This window comes from Limulus polyphemus, unplaced genomic scaffold (genome assembly GCF_000517525.1).
Source record: "Limulus polyphemus unplaced genomic scaffold, Limulus_polyphemus-2.1.2 Scaffold4245, whole genome shotgun sequence".
Classification (NCBI taxonomy): Eukaryota; Metazoa; Arthropoda; class Merostomata; order Xiphosura; family Limulidae; genus Limulus; species Limulus polyphemus.
The window spans coordinates 88,232-96,143 of record NW_013669855.1 but is presented as its reverse complement, the minus strand read 5'-3'; positions in this window follow the sequence as shown (position 1 = coordinate 96,143).

Genomic DNA, 7,912 nt, shown 5'->3' with positions numbered 1-7,912 from the left:
GTTCTTTCGGGAATGCTCTTGTAATTGCTCGATTTAGGGGGGGTTGGTATATATAAAGGAGGTGAATGTTAGGTGGGTAGATAGATAGTGAGTAACTGAACTGCAGTCGAAAGTATTGTTGACGTTCGTTGATTAGCGTTTGTTTTAACGCGATTGTTGAAGTTGAGTGTATCGCAGAGTTATATTCGGAAAGAATAAACCAGTTTTATTAAGTAAAGACTTGTGTCGTTAAAGTTTCGTTGGAACGAAGTTACGGAAAAATTAATTAACAAACGGAGACGTAACAATAGCTTAAGTCCATATGTGAGGACTATATGTGCTATGAATATGAAACAATATTTTACGTTTTAATGCTATAAGCACACATATATAACGTAGACAAAACTGTGTTTGTATTGTTAGGACAGCGGAAGTCACGTGACGCTGCTAACACGTGATGAGTTTCTAGAAGATTCACGAAGAGACGAGATGTACGCTTTTTGTATATATAAGACCGGTAAGAAGTGACGGCAACAATATAACTGAATTGCAGACAGAGATAGAAACGGATAATTGAGTTAAGCGCGTGAATCGTTCGTTGTGAATTATAGCGTTTGTTTAAGTTAAACTAACTGTGGGAATTAAGTGTATTGCAAAGTTGTATTGAGAAATAATAAACTAGTTTTATTCAAGAAAGGACTTGTATCGCTGAAGTTTTTCGGAAAGAATTTCTACGGAAAATTAACAAACGAACAGAGACGTAACAATATATATATTTATATAACTATCAAAATTTAAAAAATAACTTATAATGGAGACATAAGATAAATGAACCAACATGCTTCTGTTACAGTACTAGCAAATATATATTCATTGTGGGTAATTCACCAAAAATTGGAAACCCATTCACTACCCTCTGAGGGTGTGAGCTGCACGATCTGTTCCTCTGTGATAGCTTGCAAAGAAAACCTTGAGGCTAAGTTACTAACGTCCCTGCCAATGATGTTCAACTGTCGGTTACTTTTAAAAGCTTCTAAGAACGAGTCGAGGGAGCGTCACTAGGGAACTGATTACTTCCTTTGTTTATCTAGTCTTGCTATTGCTAATGTTATCATAGATGATACCTGTGTTTTCCTTTACAGTTAAATGAAAATGTCAAAATTCATTATTTTTAAAATCTACTTTACACTTGTTCGCGTGTTTACAGAATAATTAGTGTGTACGGTATTCGTGAGGTTACTGAACAATTTGTTTAAAGTTCAGTTTCATTTCAATTTACAATTATATTTATCAGCTTGCGTAACAGTAAAATAAAGATTTACTAATTCACGTGAGTTGTCTGTAAGACGTTCCGGAAAAACCAAACAAACAAACACAGACTCTTTAAGTTCGCACGCCGTTTTTGAAGAAAGGATAAGGCCTATACTTAACACTACCTTTACTTTTACAGAATACATGCAGTTCAAAAACTACAGAAGTACTATCTCCATAACTTTCATAAAAAGTTTCATAATATACAACTTTTTATTTATTAAAGTGTGTACAGTATCTATTTAAAAAATAATAATGTTAGAATTCTGTAAGCACCTTGCATAACAACCAACCCGAGCACCAATCTGATAAATAATTTTTATATTGCTATTGTATCCATTTTATATGTCTGTAAAAGACTTCTGGCTGACACTATGGAACAAACGGAATCAAAATTTCGTAGCAGGAGGCATCCCCCTAGTATTTCCTTTGGGCATAATGCCCTATTTTCTACACTTTCAATACAACAATAAATGTTTTGTTGTTTCCCGCGATAGTGAGGCGTTTCCAGCTTATGTTCTACCCACGTGCACTGATTTTGTAGGGTTTACTACATCTCGGGCCCATACAACAATCGTGTGCTGCGTGCAAGAATTGGGGGTGGAGTGAATAAAGTCACGTAACCTCGCATAAAAAAATGTTTGTTTGTTCGTACGCAAAGCTATACAATAAAAGTTTATATTATAAATTTTTTTCATTACCCACTCAAGCCGTCTCCAAATTCTATTTTCTTAAAAGTGGGTTTCTCGTTATCAAGTTTTAAAGTTATACAATGAGCTGTTTGTGTTCTGCTCACCACGGGTATCGAAACCCAGTTTCTAGCGTTATAAGTCCGCAGACATACCGCTGTGCCTCTGGGAGGCAAAAAACAACAACAACAAATACCCAAGGCCTATTTGTTTCACACAAAAAATAAGGCACTTAGTAATGCACTTTAGGGGCCTCTATATAACTATACACTTAATGATACTAAGTTTAAATACAATGCTCTTTCACTATTGGAGAAGATCAACAAATTCTCCCAAATCTTTTTATATTCTTTCACACATTACAATGGATCGTATTCTTACTACTGTTGCTGACAAGTAATGTATTGAATCTTTTTTTTACTTTATCTGACACTGAAAATATAATATTTCAAGAATATTGTTACACAACTAAATACCCAAAATAATTTTATAATTTCAGTCTTCGCTATGTATATTGTTTCATGGCTACTTTGCTGATCAACGCTATCTAACCAAACATGCTCGCCCTTTCAGCCGTAGGGGCGTTATAACGTACGGTCAATCCCACTATTCGTTGGTAAAAGAGTATTCCTAGAGTCTTACACTGCTAAATTAGGGACGGCTAGCGCAGATAGCCCTCGTGTAGCTTTGCGCGAAATCCAAAACAAACAAACTTATTCAAACAGTGTCATGTATTAATAGTTTCGTTTTAAATTTACTTACTGACTATAAGTATTATTTTATTACAATTTATAGCTTTTACAGTAAGGAAGTATTTTAAAAACAGGTACGACTTTACGATCATTGGTGTGATCATTCACTTATGTACGTTAGAATGATTGCACCAGTGATCAAAACGTCTACCTGTTTTAAAAATATTTTTCTTTCCTGTAAAAGCTATAACTTGTAATCAAATAACTGCCATGTATTGTTCACAGATGTTGCTAACTAACAATATTCTAAATCTCTTTATCTCGTGTACTAAAATTTGGGATACAATTACGAAAACTATTTATGTTTTTGTCACATTCCTCTTGATTTTCGCATTTTAGATTCACAATCAGAGAAGTGTAAAAATAGTAGTTCAGATCTATCTTTTTTTCTTGTCACAAGTTACTGCCCAAGAGGCCCTTCGGTCAGTACCAGAACTCGTTAGTTGAGTCGTACGATGCGAGAAAAAATACTCTTTGAAACACTATTTATATATGCAGTATAATGATTTAAAAATCACGGTTTATAGAGGGAAAAGTGGCAAAATATTACATGCTAATAGGTCTAAAAATTTGTAAAAAATTGCATAAACTGCAGATAGTTTTTAACATTCCTCTTAATTTGTCCATTTCAGATTAAAAAATCAGAGGTTGAGTCTACGGATTTACGACGCTAAAACCTGGTGTTCGATTCCCTTCGACACAGCAGATAGCCCGATGTGGCTTTGCTATAAGAATACACGCACACACACCTTGAAAAAGTTGTTACGTATTGTTTCTTCGTTGTTGTTGCTTACCAATAATAAACCTCAAATATTATATTATAATGAATTCATTGCCAACAATACTTAATTATCTTTATACTTTTTGAGCCATTGCCAAGTATTGTTTTTTGTTTTTTTTTGGCTATTCATGTTGATCAACACTATAAATTATAACAAGACTAGCTGCGATTTTAAAACATTCATCTATTATTCCTTCACTACTGTACATCTTGGAAAATTGTCCGATATTTAGATAAGTTTCTATTTGACAAACGCTGTTCCTTTACTATTTTGCTGAGAAACACTATACTAAGTTTATTTAAACTTTTTCTCTAAATAGACGCGTATCTATTGTTGCTCATTAATCATACTTTAAATTTATTTTTTACTTGTTTTAGAATCACCACGTATTGTCCACAATTATTACTGCAGACCAACGATATACTAAATGTTTTCATATTTTCAACAAAACCTCTTGCTCCCAGTGGCACAGCGGTATGTCTGTGGACTTACAGTGCTAGAAACCAGGTTTCGATACCCGTGGTGGGCAGAGCACAGATAGCCCATAGTGTAGCTTTGTTCTTAAACTACAAACAAAACTACTTATTAGTCATTAACTATTAAACTACAAACAAACAAAACTACTTATTGGTCATTAACTATTAAACTACAAACAAACAAAACTACTTATTGGTCATTAATTATTAAACTACAAACAAACAAAACTACTTATTGGTCATTAACTATTAAACTATAAACAAACAAAACTACTTATTGGTCATTAACTATTAAACTACAAACAAACAAAACTACTTATTGGTCATTAACTATTAAACTACAAACAAACAAAACTACTTATTGGTCATTGACTATTAAACTACAAACAAACAAAATATTTATTGGTCATTAACTATTAAACTACAAACAAACAAAACTACTTATTGGTCATTAACTATTAAACTACAAACAAACAAAACTAATTATTGGTCATTAATTATTAAACTACAAACAAACAAAACTAATTATTGGTCATTAACTATTAAACTACAAACAAACAAAACTACTTATTGGTCATTAACTATTAAACTACAAACAAACAAAACTACCTATTGGTCATTAACTATTAAACTACAAACAAACAAAACTACTTATTTGTCATTGACTATTCTCTTGCTGCCTGAGTTTGTTTGTTTGTAATTAAGCACAAAGCTACACAATGGGTTATCTGTGCTCTGCCCACCTAGGGTATCGAAACCCGGATTCTAGCGTTGTAAGTCCACAGACGTACCGGTGTTACACTGGGGGGGGGGGGCTAGATTTATTCTCTGCACACAATTCCGGAATCTTTCGAATTTATCTGCTGGATATCAATGGACCTGAAATTTTAAAATAAGCCCAAAACACGCCAAACCTTTCCAATGTTTCTTTTTCGGTCACGCGAAGATTAAATTACCTAAATTCAACCATTTTTTTGAACAGTTAAATAATTCTAATGTTTATAGATTACTCAATAAAACAGCAAGCTGTGACACACAAGTAGCTATAACTGTAAAAACTACACAAATATAACCTTAAATCTACAATTATATTTACATTATATTTAAAGTCAGAAGTTCCCTGAAAGCTAATTATACAAGGTATCAGAAAAATTTGGAATCACAGGTGATTTCAGACACGAGACTGATTATGGCGCTGTCAAAGCATGAAAAAGTTGAGTTAATCCTGCCGTGTGGCAGAGAAGGTTGGTCCCAGCGTAAGGTTGATGTTGAATTTAATTTAATTCTTTTACTGGGAACTGCTGAAGGTACGTATGTACAAAAGAAAGATCAGAAATACTGAACATCTTCAAATAACGAATTCGCGACGAGTGTCGGACCATTGATATGACACGAATATGCTTCGCAGAGTTAAATGAAAATGGAAGTACTGTCTCCAAACTTGTTTCCAATTGTAAGGACAGTATGTGGAAAACACATTCTGTAAAATTCGTTGAAGGTCCTATGATTCAACACTTTCCTGTATTCGACAAAGTTTGTTTCATTGCACCTTACGTTTCACTTTTTAGCTTCTGGATCAGCTTCTCGTATGATAGCCATAAATAACTTCTAAGAACTTATGAAAGAAAAGAAGAAGAATGTATAAAAATATGTCAACCACATTATATCTGCTATAACCGGGGCCGACGAGGCCATTCGTTCAATACCAGGGTTCATCAGACCGGCTGGAATATGACAAACACAGTGGTTGAATTTACGTGTCTTGATGTAGTGAATACCCGCATAGAAAATGTGATACCAAATTTTCTCTTGAAGTTCTGCTTTGATCATTAACTGACTCTTATTCCACGTTTTCATCTGATTGGTCTTAGTTTGAAAATGGAAAGCGCTCATTGGCTGGTACAAAGTAAATCAACCTGTTGGGAAAATCAAAGCAATTGGATAGAAATTTGTTTGTTTGTTTTTGGCGCAAAAATGCAAGAGATATATGTGCTCTATCTACCGCGAGGAATCGAACCCTGCGATTTAGCGTTGTAAGTTTTTAAACTTATTGCTTCATAAGCGACCAGGACCAAATATATGTCCAAACTATAATAAAAAGTGATAAAACACAGTTATAAGCGACTGTGAGAATGGACAAGCCCAATTCTGCGGTTTTAAAGCGAAACTGCCAACCATAGACATGAATACCACAAAGTACAGACCAGACACCCGACATCAATGCTACCCAGCCAGGCGCCAAGTAAAGTGGAGTATAATATCCTCCACAAAATTCCGTAAGAGGGCGGAGGATTCTCGGTAAAATATTTTTCTTCTTAGTGTAACGTTTCCGCTCAACTACTTCTAATCATATCTTTTCTATGTTTAAACGTGAAGTGGCTATGAAAGTATTTAACAGATTTCCTTACTTTTAAATTTCCCATTTTCTGAAACTTTTCGAGCAGTTTTAGTGTATCTTGATATAATAGTTCGACAATTCCATAATTCACCATAATCGAACAGATGTTAACGTCATTACTATGTATTACATTGACTTAGAAACAAGAGAAGTTTTCGCTCTGTACCTCTATAAATATAACAATACTGTCTGTCCATGTAACTACTTTGCAGGGTGTGAGTGGATTTTCACCAAAATTGGTATGGGGGAGCATTTGGTCCATGCAGGGGTACATACAATTTTTCAGTTTTGTGTTTTGCGGGTTTTATTGGCGTTTTTGAATTTTTACCACTACCTCACCTCCTGTGGATGGATCTTCAAATTTGGTTTGGAGGTTCAATGGGTCCATAGGAAGATACAAAAAAGTTGCGGTTTTGAATTTTTCGTCTTTTATGGGTGTTTTTACAACTACTTCGCCCCTGTTGATGGACCTTTACCAAATTTGGCATGAAGGTTTGTTGGGTCCATGCGAAGATACATATACACTTGCGGTTTTACATTTGGGTTTTGAAGTTTTTACAATTACATATAAGGGAAGCAACTTTTAATGTCCTAAGATAACCTTTCATTAATCATGAATTTACATAACTTCCGTCCAGGGGATGGGTACTTCAGCTAGTTATAAATGTACTAAATAAAAGATTACTGCTAAATTATACAAGTCTAAGAAATAAGATGAATTATTGAGAAACAAACATATACAAATTGAATTCGATAGGTCAAACGTATACAAGTACAAAAAGAATGAATTGAAATATCTTTGAAAATAAATGCATAGTTAATTAGAATATAATTTTTCAGACAATTGTTGTATATTTCTATCATGATAGCCTACTTATAAATAATAATTTGACTGAAAATCAGCTGGCGAAGCAAGGAGGTTGGTTATATTTAACAAAGATGATAAAATCCACATTCGACACCAAAATTTCTATCATATTCTTTTTAGTTCGTTATAAGTTTCAAAGAAAAAGCGTGTAAACATAGCATTTCAGCTGTAAGTTTTGACAAAATACTGTTATGTTAAATAAAAACTTAAATTTATCGAAAATTCTTTTGAAATTCACTGATGAGTAAAATGTGGTTATTCAAAACAACGTGAGATACAGAAACTATATTGTTATTGTTCAGCTATGGGTGCGTTAGAAAACACAGCAGTCAATCCTGGCACTCGGTTAAAAGCCCCCCAGCGGCATGTCTATGGACTGACAACGCTAGAAACTGGCTTTCGATATCCGTGGTAGGCAGAGCACAGATAGCTTATAATGGTTGGAGACGGCTTGAATGGGTAATGAAGAAAAACTTCAATATAAGTTTAGCATAATAGCAAATGTACAACGTTTCGACAAGGTTTTTTGTCATCATCAGGTACAAGTAATTTACACTGACACGGATATATATATATACAGTATTGAACAAAGAGGTCACATGACCGAATACTGTTGCAAAACTTAGATGAGGTACCTTGGCACCCTGGGGTGTTGGT